General features: G+C 28.8%; 1 pseudogene across 1 annotated transcript; it reads left to right on the top strand.

The window, feature by feature from the left end:
• Window positions 1–13,904: 13,904 nt before the first annotated feature.
• Window positions 13,905–20,776, top strand: LOC111279325 (serine/threonine-protein kinase RUNKEL-like; annotated as a pseudogene). The gene is made up of 11 exons (XR_016334852.1): window positions 13,905–14,157; window positions 14,259–14,348; window positions 14,580–14,637; window positions 14,720–14,790; window positions 15,396–15,457; window positions 15,566–15,644; window positions 15,717–15,775; window positions 15,925–17,582; window positions 17,856–18,722; window positions 19,300–20,423; window positions 20,497–20,776. The product of XR_016334852.1 is annotated as a serine/threonine-protein kinase RUNKEL-like (transcript).
• The last annotated feature ends 1,475 nt before the right edge of the window (window positions 20,777–22,251 follow it).

Here is a 22,251-nt window from a genome sequence, read left to right as displayed (position 1 = left end):
TTTTTTTATGATTTTTTGTTTTCTTACAGTATTTAGCTACTTATTATGTTTTCTTTTTATTGCTTGTCTTGGTTATTTGTGATTAAGGGTTAATAAATAGATGAGTTTTGAAATTTTAGATTAGGTAATAGTGGCCTCGAATTTGAGATTCAATGTGAAGTTTTAGGTCTTTTTTGGCATGTCTTTAATGTTATGTTGATGTTGGTGGTATGGGTTTTTCTAGTGGTTAATGGTGTGTGGATGGTTTCGATTAATGGTGGTTTGGGTTTGTCGAGTGGTTAATGGTATGTGTTGATGTTTTTTTTTCTTATTTTATCATCTTTCAAGATTTTTCTTTTTTTTTTTTAATTTTGCAAATATAAGAACTTCATATTATCCTTTTAGGATAAAAAAACCAATTTTTAATTTAGGCTTCTATGTTTATAATTAAGTTTGGATTTTTTACTACTGTTAGTTAATTATCTCATTAATTGCGTTCTTAAATTTTTCTTACTAGAGTTTAGAGAGTATAAAAAGCCTAGTGTGAGATGAAATTATTTTTTAAGCTTCTCTTGTCAATTTTGATCTTTCTCTTTCAGTCAAATACTTTTAACAAATTAAAAATCTCTTTTGTGTTCTTTTTAGATGCATGAATACCCTTAACAAATTAAAAATCTCTTTTTATATCTTTTTTAGACAGTAGTCAAGTAAGGATAGGCCTGGACACAAAATTATGTATGTGTTAGATTGTATTGACATTCGAGAATTAGAAAAATTAACCTTATTATAACAATGGTCATATTTTAAATACTTTCTTTTCGCATCTCCATAAGCTTTTCTTTGATTTTGATCTAATTTTTATAAAGTTATTGGCTTTCCATTTATTGTAAAATCTCTTCATTAAATAGTATATTGTACTTGTATTGGCTATGATAGATAATCTGCGGTATTGTTGTTTTTAATCACCCTTATATGAGTCACATCCATAAAAAATTGAAGATGTTATAATTGAATTAGCAAAACTAACGAGTTAAAATTTGAAAAAAAAAAAGTGTGGTATCTCATAGGGATTATGCATTAAAAATTAATAAAGAGTTAATTACCAAAATGATTCAAACTCAAAATCATATTGAAACAAATGAACTTATTTATTAAGCTAACATCTCGTTAATATAAATAAATGAAATGTAACTTAATTTGTAAATATTAAGATCATTTGATGGTCAAAAGGTATAATAGTTTTTTTCAAGAAAAAAAATGACTAATCATCAATCCAAAGTCATTTTAGTCGTTAAAATCAAGTTAATGTGGCAAGTCAACCTAAATTCTTAGAATCCATATTAGTTTGACTAACTCTACATTCTACTTGACAACATGTGAATATGTTGACTTGTCATTCTCTTATTAACCATTTTCTTGCCATGTCAGGTTGGATTGACACCATCAACCCTAAATCAAACTCTGAGAGCTCGGATCACTAAGATCCAAACACCTCACTCTTCAAGTATAAATACCCATTCACATCCTAGTATGGGTAACCAATTATAAACGCTCTCTCTTTAAATTTTTCTTTTTTATCTCTCTTTTAAATACTAATTTAAGTGTCGAAACACAATATTAAAGAAACCTCTAACCTTTATTATTGACAAATCTCTCAATTAATCTCTTATGATTTCATGTCTTTAGTTTCAAAGTTAAGCTTGACACTAATATTTTGGCATATTAAGTAAAGAGTTTCACTTAGCTGTGCTTGTAATGCCTCCAAAAAGAAAAATCACTAAAGAAAGAAATCATCTTACTATAATTGAAACTTATACTTAATTTAGTCAACCCAACCTAGACTAACGTTCGTAGGCTGCATTTACATTAAAACAATTTAAACTTTTACCCAACAGTTGTCATTATAAGAAAATGGGTAAACAATTATAGTTTTTTAATGACGTTTTACCAATAAATGTCAATAAGTTTCGTGTTTTTAGAAAGTTAGTGATGTTTTTATCATAAACACCACTAAATATTCATATAGTGGTGTTTGTAATACAAAACGTCACTAAAGAGTAAGAATTAGTAGCATTTAAAACTAAAAATGTCACTAATAAATATAAATTAACAGTGTTTATGTCAATAAATGGCACAAATAAATTAAATTAAATTTTTTTTTTAAAATGGGCACACCATTTTACTAAGATTAAGTGACGTTTATTAATGAAAATGCCACTATTTAGAATAATTTATTGGCATTTATTTTTTGAAAACGTCACTAAATTTTATTTTTTTTTCTTTTTCATTTTTGAAGCCCATTTTGCCTAGATTCTTTTTTTTTATTTTTTATTTTTTTTCCATTCGTCAAGCCCTTTTTTCACGCATACTTCTCTTTTTCAATCCATTTCTCTTCAGGTTTTCTCTTTTTCACACGTTAGTTTTCCTCTTCTTCCAAAGTTTCAGGTCTAGCTATCTATTTTTTTCTTTTAGTTATCTAGTTTATACTCTGGGTTACAGTTTGTTAAGCACTTGAAAAGGAATTTATTTCTTTGAATCATTTAGAGTTTGGGGTTTGCTTTCAACTATTAAAAGTTTATATGTATTTTCAAGTAAATTTTTTTTCCCTTCCCTTTTGCGGCCTTACCATTAAAGTCTAGGTTTTATTTTATTTTTTTAAATTCCTATACTATTTTTTAGCACGATCAAATTTCATTGAAAGGATTTTTGTTGTTGTTTTCTTAGGTGATTTGGATTTCTAGCTTTATTTTCTTAGCTTGGTTTGTTTCTAATTAATAAAAATTAAATAAAACGATATGTTTTTACTTGGATTAATATTCATTTACTTTGAGTTTAGGTTTACGCAAGCATGCTCTAACAAAGAATTGTAAATGAGTTTTTTATTTTTATTATCTTCTATTTTATTTTTTATTTTCTTTGTTTGCATGCTATTTGGTTTTCTAGATCTTGAATTCTTTGCTCTCTTCTATCAGTGGTTATAGAATTTTGAATTGGGGATATGAAAAAATTCATGTGTTTTTTTTTTTTTTTGCTTTTAAATTTTTTTTAATATTTTTTAATTTCAACCTTTTATGGTGTTTTTTTTTAAATCCAATGGAGGGCCCATTTATTAATGATTTTTGTAAAAGAGAATTTTATTATCAATGGTTGAAGAATTCAAATACTGATATAACTCATTGAAAAACTAGTATTGAAGTTTGTAAATCGATTCTCAATTTATTCATCTTAAGTTTGTTTTATTTCATCTAGATTTAAGCTGATTGGTAACTTTATATATTTTCTGTAAATAAACCCATTGAAAGTTCATTTATGCACAAGTTTGTTAGGTTTTATAAGAGATTATAACTACAAATATTTGAAAATGCCCATTCTCCTGCTTCTAATTAAAGATTCTTGCCTCAATATGCTAGTTTTTTTTTCCAATTTGATTGTTTTAAGATTAGCTTCAATTTTCTTACCATAAATCAATAACTTTACAAGGTTATAAGACAAGCATTTTTTGGCATTTTCTCATGGTGGCTGGCTAACTATTACTTAAGAGAGGGACATAAAAATGTATATTAATGATGATAATTTGAAAATAACAAAAATAGGAATGAAAACATTCAATTATTGTTTAGGGAATGAAAAGGGAATATGTTTAGGACTAAAATGCAATGGAAAGTTGTTTTCTTTCATTTAGATTAACTTCAAGTTAGAAATAACTATTGCCTCTTTGAAAACTAATAATGAACTAAAAAAACATAATTTTGTTAATTATTAATGTTGGTTTGAGTTTATGCATGAAGAGCCTTGCTTTGATAATAAATTTTTTTTTTAAGAATGTATTCTGATTCTGAGGATTGCACTATAAAAGAAGAATGTATTATTTGTTACTAATCAAATAAGAATAAATTTTATTGGAAAAGTATGTGAATTTAAACATTTCAAAGTTTATCTTTACTTTTTTTTCTTGTTACCACCTTTTCATTACAGTTTTATAAAATGGTTCACATATCTTGAATAAGCTATGAAATAAGAGGTTAGAAGCAATTTCTTATTCCAACATATAAGATCATAGAGTAATTTTGTTGGATATTTATTTATTGAATTGTTTCTCTTCATTTAGACAAATGAAAATTATCAGCACCATGTCAATACTCTCACAGACCACATACAAACTTGTAATGATATACTTCGACAAATACGTTTATGTTGTGTTTCATATTTTTATGCATTCTCATTTGCATTTCTAGCTAGTTATAATGTTATATCTATATTTCTCTCAATATTTTTAAGCTAGCAATTATCCTTTGTATAAGTAGATAGGACCTTACACATGTTCAATGAACTATAATTACAACACCAAGCAGTAGCGACAAAAACTAAAACTCTTCATGATGCATGTGATTGATTGGTATGATTTTATTTGTATGGCTTGGAATTTAGTTTCATCTTATTTATAGTTTATTGACTTTGGGCTTTACGTTTAATAGTTGTAATCTATTTTTTTTTAAATAAAAAATTTTGGTTTAAGTTTATTGATTGATAGCCTCACTAGCTTGTTCTTATTATAAGTAATGGAGAAACAAAGGTTGATTGAGTTTGTTGAAGCACTTTGCAGTAAGCTCAAGTATTTTGATAAGGTAGAGAATGTAAAGTTTGAATGCTATCTTAACTAGAGATTGGTTTATTTTATATTTTACTTCCTTGTTGTTGCTTATTAACCTATTATCCTTTAGGGTTTATTTTTAATTTTAAGTGTATTGAAGAATTGCTGCTAGTGTAATAGTTCTGAAATTCATGATTTCTTTAATTTTACTTATTGAGTACAAATTACTTCTAACTTTTATTCTCCAAACATGAATATTGGAAATGCAAACTTTCTCCCATTTCTTAAATAGCTTGATGAGTGCATATTGTAAGTTTGCATTTGAACTTAGACCAATTATAAAAACTAGTTAACAATTGTGAAATAATTTTCCTTATCAAAATTACTTATCGTATTGAAATTTTGTCCTTGTAGGTATATTGAAAATAATCCACAAAATGAAGAATCCAATGTTTATTTGCTAAAATTTTGTCAACTCCAGGTAAGGAAATAATGGTAACAATTTATGAACTGCTTTGTTAAGTTAATGAAATGTATGCATCTAAGTAGATATTTTGAGTAAAAACTCTAAAAACTTATTTTTAAAGTCTTGAGCCCTAGGTATGATCCATTCTTATGTACTTTCTATTCTTAAAAGTGCTTATTCTCAAGTAAAATATCCATCTGTAGAGCTGAACTAACAAAAAAGATTTCAAATCAAAATTGTAATGTTGAACTATTTGAGGCTCTCAGTGTTTTTATGTTTTTTAATGGAAAAAAATCATTATAAGATATTTTATCTTTTAGTTGGATTTTGTTCAAAGGTGCTTTTAATTGTTTCACTGTAAATAATGATTTTGTGAAGCTAGATTCATTTATCATGGGTGTTTAGCAAGAAAGAAAAAATATGGTTGTTTAACAACATCTATGCAATAAGACTACACTGAGATGACTACTATTGTAAGTGAGTAAAAACTTGGACATTTTTCATGCCTCATATGTCATAACCTAAATATGCCTCATAGTCAAAATCCTAATGACTTTTTAATGTGGCAAAGAATAATGGGGTTTAAATGTTAAAAAATATTATGAAAAACAACTAGAAAATGATGGGTCTTATGGAGCTCAATATTATCAGCTTAGCTGGATCACTTGACTTTATACTATTTGAAGCTTCCCAAGTGATTTATAACCAAATTCTTGAAATAAAAAACTTAATCAATAATTAATACTAAAAGAAAATTTTAATGATTGTAGCATAATGGAACACTTGGGGGTTTTAAGTGGGCATGGAACAAAACTAGTGTTTCACACTTTTCTCTGGCTTAGTCTCTTTTTACATTGTTGTAGTTTCTAACTTATTTGTGGACTTTTCAGGCAAGTGGATTTATGATGAAATATAATTGCACGTGTTTTGAATTGTAAGTAGATATTTGAATAGGTCATATTTGATTTTTCTTTAAATTAAGATTAAGTTTTCTTTTTCTAGCACAATTTGGACTTTGTTGTGTGAAAGAATAGGCTTACCTCTTCACATTTTTTTCATTCAATTTCAATTGAATTAATGTGTTTTTCAAATTTATTTTGAAATTCGTAGTTTTGATCTTTTTTATGGTTTTTGGATTAGTTCTTGATGAACTATAGCTTGATTTGAGCTAAATTTTTTTTGTTAGATTTCTTACTTATAGATTTTTAATTCTAAAAACAAATTAGCTTCAAATTCCATCCATAAAAGTATACAAAATTCTCCAAAATCATGCCTAAACTCAATTGACAAATTAGTTCTTTTTTAAATTTGAAGTTTTGACCTCTTAGTGGTTTTTGGATCAGTTCTTAATGAATTCTAACTTGTTTTGAGCCAAAATTTTTTTGTTAGATTCCTAACTCATAGATATTTAATTCTAGAAAAAAATAGATTCAAATTCCATCCACACTGTATAAAAATTCCTCAAAGTCACCTAAACTAAGTTGACAGATTAATTCTTTACGTGAGTGACAACATAGCAAGAATCTACTCTCCTTTTTTGCACTTGGTTTGCTATTTTCTTCACTTCACTCTCTTAGATTTACATCCTTACTTGTTAATTTTCAATTGATTGTGTTTATTTTCATGAATTTACCAGTTGTTTGGTTAGATTTCTTTGAAAATGTTTAGTTTTTTCCAAAATTGTGTATTGTTTGAGTTGTTAATTTAAAAAGCTAGATTTTTTCTTATTTAATACGATTTTTTTTTTAATTTTGTGGTAAACTTGTTGCTGAACCTTACCTTAGCTCAATTCCAGTTCATTCTCCTTAGAAGTTTCTTGATCTAACTTTTTCTCTCATTGAATTAGTAAACTTCTAATGCAACTTAGTTTCTATTTTGATTTTATTTTAGTAATTTTTTGTAATTTCTCTTTAATTTTGGATTTTCAAATTAGTTTCTATTCCAGATTTTCATTTCACTTTTGGTTTCAACTTGCACTTTGAGTTTTTATAGTTTTTACTTTACATTTGAAGTTCAAACTTATTCTTACGTAGTTCTTCACTTGTTTTTGCAATTTTAAGTTTGATTTCATGTACTTTGTTGCCATTTAGATTTAATTCTAGTTCATGAAATCACGGTTTATCTGTAGTAGCTTTGTATTTTTGGTTTTGCAAGTTTAGTTGCATTTTGCATTTATTAATTATTTATATTTTTTAATATAAAAAATACTTTATTATTAGTATAAAAACTTTTTTTTTACTTTATTTAATAGGTTTTTTAGCATGTTAGTGATCATGATAAAAAAAATCCGTCATCAAATGGTAATGCTTTAAGTCTAAGCGATTATCAATTTCATACATTTTAAATTTTTTGTTAATGTATTGAAACAATTTAAATGTTATTGTGTTAAATTTTGTGTTACATATATACTAGAACAAATTATATATTTAGATATTTAAATATTTATAATATTCAATTTATGAATTTAAATTCATTTTTGTAAATTTAAAAATATTTATCTATTCTTTTATTTAATTATAGTAGTGAATATTGAAAAAAAAAAGTAAATTTCTTAATATGACAGAGTTTGTAGTGAAAAACATTATTAAATTTAGTAGCATGTGTCTAGAAACGTTGCTAAATTTATCGGCATCTGTACTCACAAATGTCACTAAATTTTCTTATTTAGTAGCATTTATGTCTAAAAAATACCACTAAATTTAGCTACATTTATGTGTGAAACATCACTAAATTTAATGGCATTTCTTCTTAAAATGCTGCTATTTTCCTAGACTTAGGTATAGCCAATACTTTTAGTTGCATTTTTGGCAAACGTATTGAATCATATAAATATTGCTAATTGCTAAATGTGAAAAAAAAAAAAAAAACATTGTTAAAAACATATTCCCTAATCTCTTAAAGGACTCATTCAGAATATAACATCTTTACAAACTGTCGTCACGGTTTTGGAGTCGCTCAACAATTTGGATATGAAATTAAGAAAAAAAAACGGAGTACGAAAATCAGTTATTGTGGGAAAGAATCCACCAATCTTTTTTTAGCTAGGTGCGATTAGTCACCTATTAAAACATATACTCTTAATGAAATTTTAAAACTAATTAAAAATTATTACAAATATAATTTTAGGATTTATGAAACAATTTGAGTCCGAGAGTCAGTTATTGTGGAAAAAGATTAGTACCTTCATAATACCCGTTTAAAATGGTATCAATTAATTATGTGTTATCCATTAATTTTGATAAAAATAACCTTATTTTCGGTGTTTTAAAAATAATTTTTTTTTATTTTTCTTATTTATCAAAGTTTTTTTTAGTTTTCATTATTGTTTATTACTTTTTTATTATTCTTTTTTGTGTTATTCATTTTATTCGAGAAAAATAAATTAATGCCCTTTTATTGAAATAATTCTTAAAATGTTTCAATACGTTAGTAAAATTAAAAGAACTTTCCTCATCTAGAGATTTATTGGACATTATTTCTCGAAATACCTTAGAGTCTTATCTTTGAAGGCTCATATTTAATTTTCGTAAAAAAAAATTATGTCGTGCATGTAATGCAAATGATAATATGTTGATGCACACATTTTATTTCTTTTTAAGAAATTTTATTGCCTTTTTTTATTGAAAATTTTGAAGAAAAGAAAAATTTTTATCATATCGAAGATTTTCTATAAATATTCTAATACATTAATAATATTTAAAAAAAATATTTTCACCTAGGGATTTCTTAAAGTATCTTTACTCGGAATACTTTTAGAATCCTATTATCGGATAAAATTTCTTTTTTTCTTATTTTTTATCACTTTATTTTTAACAAATTAGTTAATTTTTATTTACTATTTTATAGCCAAAAAAAGAAAATTTTTTATTGTATTGAAAATTTTTTCTAAAATACTTCAGTACATTGGTAGTATTTTTAAAAAATTTTCTTACTAGATTTCGTAGATATCAATACTTAGAGTACCTTTAAATCTCATTATCGGATAAATTTATATATATATATTTTATTATTTTATAAGATTTATTTTAATTTTAACAAAATTATCAAAAATTTTAATTATGTATTCATTATTTATTTTTATTTTTTTCATGGTTTTCATTATTATTATTATTATAAAAACAATCAAATGTTTATTCTAACAAATTTAAAATTTTATCATGCAAAAATATTAATAATAAAACTCAAAATAATAAAAATAATATATAAAGAATAATTCAATTTTTTTTATAAAAAATTTTGAAATTGATCGATCAACGATCCAATCAACACCAGGCAATTCAACGGTTCGTTTAGATTGACGATCCAACAACGGTTCAATCAAATTAATCTGAGTTGGGGGTAAAGGCAGGTTGCGGGTTAGTTGCGTGGATCCTAGGTTGGATCAGGGGTGGCATGCAAATCTTGCATGGTCAAAATAATGTCGTTTTGGTTCTTATTAAAATGGCTTCATTTTAGCTTTTTATATATATATAAAAACCTCAACAATTTTATTTTATTTCATTTTTTTCTGGGCTCTCTCAAGAAAGAGAGCTTATCTCTCTAAACTAAAAAACCCTTGCCAAACCTTTCCATCACTTTCGATTGTTGAAAACCAAGAAAATGTAAAAAAACTTTCCTTTACCCTTTGAGCTCAGATCTAGTCTTTTTTTCATCAGGAACAACCTCGATTGGTATAGATCGAGCTTTAAAGCTTCGATTTTCCTCTTTTTTATGTTTATTTATTTTGTTTTTTATTTTGAACTAACACTAATGCTTTATTTTTTTTAGGGCTTTGACGTTAGGTTCCTCATTAGATTAGCCGGGACCATATTTATGATTTTTGTGTTTGGGTTTTTTTCGATGTGTGTAATTTTTTGATAGGTAGTTGGTTTCGAAAGGGGTTTGGGTCGACGTTGGGGTATGTGGATAGGTCAATGGGTAGAAGTGAGCATATGTGTTGGCGTGTGTAGGTGTGGGTGCCAAATGCCTGGTGCGTAGAGGCTGGGAAATAGGTAAGGTCAAGCTGAGCCGATTTTGGGTTGCGGTTAGAGATTGTGGCTAGTTTTTTTTCCTTTCTTTTTTTTTTTTGTTGAGGTACTGATGTACTATTTTTATGGTTGGAAAATAAGGTTTTTGTGAGGAAAATGGGTGGTTACGGTACATGTGGTGCATGGTATGATGATAGTGGAAGTCAGGGTAGGTATACGGGGCTCTGGTAAATAGGGGCATGGGGGGGTGGCCAGTAGTGCCATGTACAGCACCCACTGCACAGCCCTCTTGTTTTTTGCTTTTTTTGTTTTTGTTTTTGTTTAATTAATTATTATTTAGTAATTAAAATTAAAATTAAAAACTAAATAGTGGGCTCGGGCCCAAAAAAAAATTAAGTTTCAACCTATGAATTCATTAGAATCGAAAAATTTAAATTGCAACCCGAACAAATTTGGTATCTTCACAAACTTTTAAACAACTAATAGCCATGGCCCAAAGAAACCTACAAGTTAAAAAATTACCAAACTATGAGAACAATGATGTTGGCTCCTCGACCTTAAATAAATATGAAACTTTAAAAAGTCATTACTCAACCAATTTTAAAACTCAAACCACATAAAAATCTACATAAGTCACCTAAATACACCTAGCTAATAAAGATTTGAAAAGCCATATGGAAGCAATGGAAAATGAGCTTAGGAACAAAGTTTCTACGCTTGTCATTCTTTTGTTAGGCTACCCTTACTATGTCAAGTCGAATTGGCCTCGTTAGCTTTAAATCCAATTTTGAGAGGTTGGATCATCAAGATCCAAATATTTCTCCCTTTTAGGTATAAATGCCACCTCTCATCTTAAGTATAGGCAACCAATTCTAAACATTTTCTCTCTAGATTTTTTTTCTTTCTCTCTCTTTTGAGTATTGATTTGAATGTTGAAATACAAATGATGAAGAAACTTTTAACCTTTGTCCTTGACTTATCTCTGATCTCTTATGATTTCAGATTTTTATACTTCAAATCAAACTTAGCACCAACAGTAAGTATTAATAAAAGATTAATTATTGATATGATTCAAACTCAAAACTATATTAAAATACATAGACTTATCAATTGAGTTAACCTTTTGCTGATAGTAATAAATAAAACACAAGTTTTAGTATCAATAAAATGTTAACTACATATCGAATTTAAAATCATATTGAAACAAACAAACTTATCATTTAAACCTATCCCTTACTAATGGAAATAAATGAAGCATAACTTAATTTATGTTCATACCTATTTGAAGGCTATATTTTTAAATTAATTATCATAATAAATAATTAGCAACTATCATATATGGATTAAAAAAAACAATGACAAATAATGCTTACATAATTTCGTGTTCATTCCATAGAAATTTGTAAGGATGAAAATGGAATGCGGGATTAAGCAAAAAAGAAAACTGTTTTTTTTCCTCTTCCACCATTTGTGAAAGCATTTGTGTGTAAGGTAAAAGGCCCATTTCTTCTAAAATACTTGAAATCGATTTCATTATGAATACTTATGTTCGAAATTAGCTACCATAAACCAAATCACTAATTGTCATTATTTTGGACAATGATGAACTCTTTGATGAATTAATAATGAATTTAAGATTATGATAACAAGTCAATATCTTACATAAAAGGTTATAATCAAAGTGCATGCATAAAATAACACTTTGGGTTGCTATTGGATAATCCTATTTATATTGTGAACATCAAACATCTCAAATTATTGATAATTCATTTTATTTTGATTTCCTTAAAAATTTATATTAAAAATTTATTATTTATTTATTTTCTTTCTTTATTTATTTGGTAATCTATTTTTTATTCGTCAACTAATTTCAATGAATACTATACATTGGCTAACACATGGTCATGGATGTCTTTTTAAGTGTTTTTTTGTATTCATAATAATTAATTCAATGTTGCTTACTTTAACAAGGAATAAAAAGGAAAGATTTGTGATTACATAACAACCAATTGGTTTGGGTACATTTCAATTTGAACATAATATTTATGTTTATCATATAGTTTAATAATTGAGATTTGTCAAAAATTAAATCTAATCATTGAAACTAACATTGTATTTGGTAGGAAGGAATTAAATTGAAAGGAATGTAAAATGTGAAAAAAAAAAAAAAGAAAGGAAAAGTGGTAAAATTTTTTATTAATTTAGGTTAAATGGTTTTTGTTTTTTTTTTTTCATATTTGAAAGGATTGACTTTGGATAAAAAAGAAATGTGTAAATTTATTCATTTTCTTTATTTATTCTTATTTCCCTTTTGTCAAACCAAATAAATAATAAAAAGAAAATAATTTTTTCTTCTACTATTTCTTTCTTCTTTCCATTTTGTTAAAAACATTGTAAGGGGATGTTTGATTCGAGATAATGTAAGATTTTTTGTTAGAATATTACTTTTTGTAATTTGATTTTTTAGTTTAATTTATGGAATATGATTCTTAAGGTTTTCTAAAATTTCTAGCAATGTAAAAAAGGATAAAATAGAGGTGAATAAAAAACTCTCATATCCTTAAATTTTTTTAGATTTTGGAAAGAGTAAAAATTTTGCTTTTTTTACTTTCACTTAATTGCATTTTCAAACTATATTATCATTTGTAGTCCCCTAAAATTATAAAGTAAATATGATTTTTGTTATTTATAGTTTTGACAAATATTATGTTTTTAAGATAAAAATATAATAGAAGTTGAAGTTATATTTTGAAATTCTAGAATTTTAACAAAAATTGTGTTTTTAAAATAAAAAACATAGTGAATTTGAAACAATATTTTTTACATTATAAAATTTTAATAAAGATCACTTTTTAAAGATAAAAACGTATTGGATATTTGAAATATATTTTCAAATTTTTAAAAATTTAACAAATATTATGTTTTAAAGATAAAAAACGAGTGGATGTTCAAATTATATTTTCAAAATTTTAAAATTTTAACAAAGATCAAGTTTTTTAAATGAAAAATGTAATGGATGCATTTTCTCAACGTAAGGACAATCAACGTAAGAATAATAATTAGAATTATAAAGTTATTTTTGTTAAAATATGAAAAAAATATTTTTCAAAATTTTTTAATTATAAAAACACAATATATTATTTGTATATTTTGTATTATGAAAATCACAAGTTATTTATATGTCATTAATAATAATATAATAAAAGATTTTATTAAATAATTTTATAATTTTTAAAATCAAATATACAAATTTTATATTTTTTATGTCGATAAAATTAAAAAATTATATATTTCATTTTAATATCACTTTCTATCTCAAAATTTAAAAATCGTCAAACAAAATGTCTTTAAAAAGTTTCATACTTAACCTTGCCATCTCTTACTATATATAATGTATATATATCTTAGTAATATTATTTTTAATTATTGCTTACCATATATAATGTATATATATATCTTAGCTAGTAAAGTTATATTTAATCATTCTTATATTCCATATTCAAAAGGTTGACACATTAAACTAATCACACTTTATGTGATTATAAAAAACTGAAAAAATATTTTTTCTAATTAAAGAGAATAATTTTTTTGACCAAATTTGATATATTATTTTTAATTAAAAAAGGTCAAATTAAGTGTCTTATTTTTGTATTTTGTACCCAACGCCTTTTCGGTTTTTTTTTTTTTTAAACATAAAATAAATCGCAAAATTGTCGACCAAACGAATCGAGTCTATTTTTTTATTCTAAAAAATTATATTTCATTAAAAAAAACTACGAATTTAAAATGTTCTAAATTTCAAGGCTTTTAAGCCCTTGCCCATTACGATATCACGTTTTAGTCACGTGATTTGGATTAAATTCCGCCACGTAAGCCGACAGATATATATATATATTTTTTTTGTTTTTTTTATTTTCAATTTACACTCATTTCCCGCCCATTTCTACTGGTCCTCTCTTTCTCTCTCCTCATTTGACAAATCGCTAAAGCAAAAATCTCTCTCTCTCAGTATCGTCTCCCTTCAAAAAGCTCGGAATAAAATATTCTTCCCAAACTACCCTCCACCGCTCTCTCAATTTTCAGATCGGGACACTAACCTTCTCCACATGAACCACTATCACATCTACGAAGCCATCGGTCGTGGCAAATACTCAGTAAAAACTCTTATTCTCTCAGATTTCTCAAAACTTTCGTCGCCGATTGAGTTCGATTTGGCCGTATTTTTTACTTGTTTAAGTTCTCCATATTTTCGTAGACTGTGTATAAAGGAAGGAAGAAGAAGACGATTGAGTATTTCGCAATCAAAAGCATCGATAAATCACAGCGGAGCAAAGTTCTTCAAGAAGTAACATCTGCTATATTTTTTTTTCTAATTTTTGAGATGATTTGAATGATTAATTACTAGTAATGAAAATGAAGTTGGAGCCGTTTCCTATTTTTTATACATATTTTTGAATTTTTAAGGTAATTTGATAATCTCGATATTGATGTTTAATTACTAATATTAGTTCAAATTAAGCTGTGTTTATGCAATTTTTAGCTTCTATTTTTACTCTTTTTGCATGAATTTTTTCAGGTTAGGATACTTCACCCTTTAAATGATCCGAATATACTAAAGTTTTATTCATGGTACGTTTTTGCCAATTTAGATATTTTACTCATAAAATTTGCAGCAATTTTTTTTCTTAATTTTGTTACTTGTTTTTCAAGGTACGAAACTTACTGCACATTTGTGGTTAGTTTTCGAATGCCGTACAGGCAGAGATCTCATGACCTTATTAGGGCAGGTACTCAATGGTTACCTCTTTTTTTCATTTCTTTTAAGCATGAAAGCACACTTATGGGATACAAAGAAGAGTGTTCATAATTCGATTTTAATTAAATTAATCAGTGAATTGATTTAATTCGATTAATTGATCGATTATGAAAATAATTTATTTTTGATTATCGAAAATAATTTTAGAAAAATTTTGATTTTTGATTAATTTCATTCAAAAATCGAATTAATCAAAAATTTAATCATATTATAAAAATATGTATAAAACTGAAAATATATGAAATTACGCATTTCATTTCAAATTATTAGAGTTTTTAACTTAATATTTTGGTGTTTGAATATTTTTGTTGTATAATTTTATTTAATTTATTTTACATATGAAAAAAATAATAATTTAATATATAATTTAACTTAATTAATTTTATTATTTGATTAATTGAAAAAATTAACCAACCGAATTAATTCTTTAATCGGTTCATTTTTTAAATTAAAAAATTCAGTTAAAGCTTAGTTTGTTGTTTAAGCATGAAAGCAACTGTGGAATTTTGATCGCTGCGGTAATTTGAAATCTATGTTTTGAGTTGCATTATCCATTTTTTTACTGATGGGTTGCAGGATGGTCAACTGCCGGAAGATTCAATTCATTTTTTGGGCTATGATCTTGTCAGAGCTTTGCAGTGTGTGTTCTTTTTCCTTTTTAGTTTGCAGTTCTTGTAGTTGATTTGTTTTCTATTCTTTTTTACTGTCTTTTGTGAGTTATTAATGGAAATGTTTGTTGTTATTAGATGGTTGCATTCAAAAGGAATCATTTACTGTGATTTAAAACCATCAAATATCCTTTTGGACGATAATGGGCATACAAAGGTGATATCGAGTTGCTATCTTGGTACTTCCTATACATTTGAGTTTCTCATTCTGCGTATTTGTGTGATGCAGTTATGTGACTTTGCACTTGCCAGAAAGTTGAATGATATATCAAAACACCTTCTTCCATGGTAGGTTCTGGTAACCATTGTGACATTCTATGCCCCGTATGCATGAATTGAATTGCCAATTTAATCAATTTCTTTAGGTAATTTTTTCACTTTTCCCCCCTCTTTTTAGTTGTTCATTATTGTGCTTTCTACTGGATGCACTTGTTTAGCTGCCACAAGCAAAACGAGGGACACCCTGTTATATGGCTCCTGAGTTGTTTGAGGATGGAGGTGTCCATTCTTATGCATCTGATTTTTGGGCCCTAGGTTGTGTGCTATACGAGTGTTATGCAGGAAAGCCTCCTTTTGTAGTAAGGGAATTCACTCAACTTGTCAAGTCCATTCTCTCAGATCCGACTCCTCCACTCCCAGGAAGTCCAAGCCCATCTTTTGTCAATATTGTTAATTCTCTCCTGGTTAAAGATCCAGCTGAAAGAATAAAGTGGTCTGAGCCTTGCGTACATTCCTTTTGGAGGACTAAATTTTCTCAAGTATCTTTGCCTCTCAGTCTGCTTTTGAAAACATGACTGAGTTATATACTAAACCATGTCCCTCAGAGCGTAATGGTGACAGATCTTCTCAAAGCAAAACCCATCCTAAATATGGGGAAAAAGATTCAAAAGGAGCTTCAAAGAAAGGTAAGAATTCTCTGGTGGGCTTAAGAGGCCATGAGACACCAGTTAAGGGAACACCAATTGGATGTAAAACGCAAATAAAGACTGCTGGCAGAGGAGTGGAGGAGAAGCATAAAGATTATTCAAGTGCTATTAAGCGTGTGAACCTCTTGAGGTTGTCTAGAATAGCCAAAACAAACTTACCGAAGGAGAATGAGAAGGAAAATTACCGAAGGCCCTTTCCAAATAGCTCTGAGAATGAATCTGAAGTTAAAATTGAGAACACTGATATGGAACTTGATTTTGATGAGAACACTGAAGAGGAAGTGCATAAGGAACAAGATGGGTCTCATGTCCCGAATTGTATGACTGAAGACAAGTTTTCAAGTGAGAATCAGCAACAGCTCAAAGTGCAAGAAAGGGATAGTGACATTGACCAATCAGACAGCCCAGCTGTGAGTAATTTGGCTACCTCAGATGAATCAAAAGCATATGATCAGGAATTATCATCAGATCATGTTGAAGTGGCTGCTACCCCACCCGCTGTCAGTTCCCAACACAGAAACCAGAGAATTAAGGAAAGACCTGGTTCTGCCCTTGAGTTTGATTATTCAAAATCATCCAATAATATCTCCCAAGTTCACTGGCATCCTTCTGATCTTTCTGTAAGACCTGTAATGCCAAGCAGAAAAGCTGATAAAATGGCAGACGTAATTCCTTCACTACCATTTGAGGCATTGCAACCATCTGATTTCGTAAAGATATCAAAAGAACAATTGGATGCGCTTAACAATAGGATAATATCAACGTTTGGTGGAAATGCTAGTATTGGCGAGAAGCAAAATGCTATCAGACACCTTGAGGTGCTTCGTAATAATGCAGATGCAGCCAATATCTTGACTAAAGGTCCAATAATGCTCATGCTTGTCAAAATGCTCAGGCAGTCCAAGACTTCAGCCTTGCATGTTCAACTTGCTTCACTGATTGGGTTGCTGATTCGGCAATCTACTTTAATCGAAGATGACTTGGCAAATTCTGGAATTTTAGGTGCAGTTACTGATGGTCTGAGAGACAGGCAGGAAAAAGCGAGAAGATTTTCTATGGCTGCTTTAGGTGAATTACTGTTCTATATTTCCACTCAAAACGAACATGCAGGAGATAATAATCCACCTGAATCTCCATCAAAAGACAATAGGCATGCATCTGGCTGGCAGGTCTGTTTCATAACCCGTTGCTCTAACTTTGTAGTTTGTATACCAGATAACTGGAGTCTGGATTTTCTATAATGTCGCTTCTAATTTTTCCATGCTTCAAACAAGTTAGAAACTGCCAAAATATAATTTTACTAGAAAGTTATAAAGTTTTGAATCAGATGCTTTAAGAGAACAGTTGCTTGTGCAATACCCTTATGCCTGTTATGTTTTCTGTCCCTGCTGCTTTTCATTTATTGTTAATTATTTGTAAGGAGTTTCTTCCCTTGTGGACAGATTCCAAATTCATCGATTTCATTGGTGTCATCAGATTTACGTAAAGGAGAGGATGATATGACTCAACTTTACGCACTTAGGACAATTGAAAACATTTGCAGTCAAGGAGGACAATAGGCAGCTGGTTTCACCAGCCAGGATGTGATTAGTAGCATGTGTTACATTTATAGGGCTGCAGGGAAGCAGGAGAGCATGAGGCTTACTGCAGGATCTTGTTTGGTTCGTCTTGTTCGTTTCAGTCCCCATAGCATTCAATCAGTTATAGATAAACTTTTGCTTAAGGATATCGCATCTGCTCTTGTCAAGGGCAGTCTGCGTGAGCAGCAATTCAGCTTAAATCTTCTCAATATGGCTATGCTTGGAAGCCATATGTTCTCAAATGGATGGTACCTTCTACCATTGATGGAGGAGAAGAATCTGGTGCCTAGTCTTGTGTCTCTTATTGAACAAGGAAGTGAAGTTTTGTGTGGCAGAGCAGTTGTTGTTGTGGCTTTTCTTAGTAAGAACAGTAAGAGGTGGTTACCACAATTCTTTTGCAATGCTAGGTTACTCCTCACAGTCTACAGATTGGCAAAGGAGAAGGATATCTATCTATTGCAGTGTCTAGATTCATTTCTTCATGTTGTGGCATCCACAGTGCCCAGATTACTGGATGGTATAACTGGAGATATTCAGCAAATGATGGGAGAAAGGAGACATGGGCAGATTGCTGCCCTTACCAGTCGTGCTGCTCCAAAGAACAATATTCCTTTGTTCCCTGTCATTCTTTATCTTCTTGGGAGCTCATCATTTAAAAGCAGAGTGGAGACTCATCAGGTCTTGCAGCAGTTGGCAAATCTTATCCAAGTTACGGAGACACCATATCAAGTAAGTAATTGTATCTAAGCCATCCTTTGTTGTCATATTTGTAGCATATCTTCATTTTTCTTTGCAAATTCAAGATACAGTTTCTGACAGCAACTAGAAAGTATCTATACTGTTAGGATATATCTCCAAGTTGACTTTCTAAATATGTTGAGACTTTGAATGACATGTCGCTTCGATGCCTATGTGCCTCGTCTTGGCCAACATGAGGGAGAAAAAAAAAGAAGAAAGGTGATAGACTGGAAAAATGTCTGGTTCAAGTAGTAATCATGCCCATACTTCAAACCTCGTGTTAAATTTTTTCTAAGATAGGCCTCTAAAATAGTACGTAATTGATACATTCTAATAGAAGTTTCTAAAATCTGTTTCAACTGTGAGCTTTATATATATGTGTGTGCGTGTGTATTGCTGCAACTTCTTGGGCCAATAATTCACTTCTTACCATTTAGAGGTGGATAGAGTGGGTTCTTTGCTCTCTTATGCAAAAAATATTAATAAATAGGATAAATAATCATCACAAAACTGATATAGGCTAATAATCTTCACAAAACTGATATAGGCTATCTTTTTCATTGACCAGGGACGGGATGACTTCCAAATAACATTGTTACGGGTTATGGAATCTATATCTGAGGAGCCTCCAGTAATTCTTGGCAGTCCTAATATTTTTATCAGTGAAATTCTCCCTAGTCTTGCTGTTCTTTACAAGGGCAACAAAGATGGCAATGCGAGATTTTTGTGCCTGAAAATTATGTTTGATGTGATGGTCAATTTCTTGAATGAACCTTCATTAAACAATCAAAGGTCAGAATCTGAAATTCATATCTAACTCTCATTTTCTTCCTCTCTACCCCACCTTGATTGAAGATGAAGATCCCATTCCCATGCATGCGCAGAAGCTTCTACTGATGCTAATTGAGTTTGAGTATATTAAAATCCCTGATATTTTAGATCTGAAAATGGTCTCAAAATGTTTTAAATTTTTGCTTGGCGATCTGACAAATGCAAATGTAAACAATGTCACACTGTGTCTGGCTTTGGCTTATGCTCCAGAGATGGATTCTAAGTTACTTTCGCAGCTAAAAATAGTAAGGAAGATTGGGAATCTTTTGGAGTTTGTATACGCAAAGGATATGGAAGATTTTCTCGAACGAACTCTTGGCTTGCGTAGGGCTTTCCTTCTGCACTCTGTAGGGAGTAGAAAAGGTTTTGTTTATACAAAAGAACCTACACTTTTAGGTGATGGTTCTTCCGAGTCAAGTGGTCCAGTTGATCAGCAGCACTGCATAAGAGATATAATGGATTTTAGCAGCCATGCTGGAGTCTTGCTGCAGTTAAGTGCATCTCATGAAGCAAACATTGCAGATGTAGCCTCCGAGTGTGTGGTATTGTTGCTCAAGGCAGCTCCAAGGGAAGCCACAACTGGATTCCTGACAAATCTTCCAAAGGCAGGTTCAATACTTGAGTCCTGGTGCAAGGGCATCTCTCACCTGCTCTTGCAACGGATGGTACATGCTGTTGGTTATTCCTGCAGGCAATACCTATCACATGCCATGATACTGTCAGTATCCATAACTGAAATTACACGGATTGAAGGCATTGTTTCTGAGCTGAAAGGGTCAAGTATACCTGGATTAGCCAATGTTGCTTCAATTGTATCCTCAGAGTTGCAGCGGCTGCCGCGTAGCATTTGAAGTTCTTGAGGTTGTCTGACTTTCATTTTTGCATGTTTTCTTTCATAGATTAATAGATTCTCAGATTTACTTACGTTTTACAGGCATTTTGGGAGTAACTGATTTTACGAAAGGACATGAACAACCTGTTTATGGAGTTCTGGACTAGGGTGGTCAAAATGATCCATGTTTGAGGTCAGTTATGTCTTATTCAGCCATGCTCTTGGCCTGTAACTGTATAATCCATGCATGCTTCATGCCATCATTAATATATTCAATTTAAGTTTTTCCGTTTCTTGGAGAATTTACTCTAAAGAAACTTCTGCACATTTATGCATTTCCTTAAGTATTTGTCAAATCGTATTTAGTTTATGCAAGTTTATCGTCCAATCTTATGAGCTCAAAGCTCACTAAGCCTGTCCATGGCCTTGCTTCAGGCCGGACGTGGAATTTTCCAGTTTGGACTTGGCTAAGGTGTTTATAATTCGATAGAATTAATTTAATTTGATTAATCAGTTGATTATTGAATTAATTTTTATTAATTATTAAAAATAATTTTAAAATTTTTTTTAGTTTTTGATTAATTTGATTTTTGAATCAAATTAATTAAAATTTTAACTGAAAATATTATAAAACTTTTATATAAAATTAAAACTATATGAATTTGTCAATTTAATTTCAAATTACTAGAGTTTTTAATTTAATATTTTGATAATTGAATATGTTATTGGATGATTTTATTTAATTTGTTTTACAAATAAAAAAATAAAAATTTAAAATATAATTTAACTTGATGTATTTTATCATTTGATTAATTAAAAAAGTTAATTAAATTTATTGAATTAATTTCAATCAGTTAATTTTTAAAATTAAAAAATTTGATTTAGTTAATAAAAATAAAATAACATAATTCGATTAATTTAATTTTGAATAATTTAATTTGAAATTAAAAGAATTGATCGAATTAACACTTGGCTCAATTTTAAACATTATTTATTAATAAAATTTTTTTATTTAATTTTAACTTTAATAGATATTAAAATAATACTATAAAATTATTAATAGTATTTTTAATATAATCGGGTCAAAAATGGGCCGGTTGTGCCAAGGACCACTTAATATAATCGAGTCAAATTAACAGTTTCTTCAGATTTCAGATTCGAAACCTTGTTAGTAGAATAGTTTACATTACTGTTGTTTTATTTATGAACGGTGATTAACTACCAGAGGGTTTGGACTTTTGAGTGCTGCTGTTCAAGCGTACTTCTACAATCACTTAAATTAAGATTGCATGACATACTCATAGTCTCATACATTACAAAATTAATTTTAACAACTTCCCCTCTTATGTTGGTACTTAGTATGTTACATTTTCTTGTTGAAAATTAATACACTTATTTAGAATCCATAATTTCCACCGGCTGTGATATCTACTTTGATTCCTGCAATTATATGTTAGTTTTGGCAATGAAAAAACTTGAATGATAGAATACTTTGTTATTCCCGTTAATAAGATCCGCTTATTCTTGTTAAGAATTATAAAGTAGATTTGTCTATGGACTGAATGGCTAGTTCGGTTTGACTTCACCCAAATTGGATTTTGAAACAAGAAATTTAAAGCTTGACTAGGATCGTGAAATTATTTTATTTAAATTTAAATTTAAAAATTTAATATAAAATATTTAAAAAATATATTTTAATAATAAATTTAAATTAAATAAATATAAATAAACAAATTAAATCTAACCTTAACAAAAATAACCAAACTTAGGTAATAATAATAATAATAATAATTATTATTATTATTATTATTTGGCAGGGGTTGAAGGGTCGTTAGAAATTAAAAGTTCCCTTCGATC

The sequence above is a fragment of the Durio zibethinus genome, chromosome 27 (assembly GCF_047325235.1).
Source record: "Durio zibethinus cultivar Kanyao isolate XHJ-2024 chromosome 27, ASM4732523v1, whole genome shotgun sequence".
NCBI lineage: Eukaryota > Viridiplantae > Streptophyta > Magnoliopsida > Malvales > Malvaceae > Durio > Durio zibethinus.
Note: the sequence above shows the minus strand (reverse complement) of the source record. Positions and strands in the feature narration are given on the sequence as shown.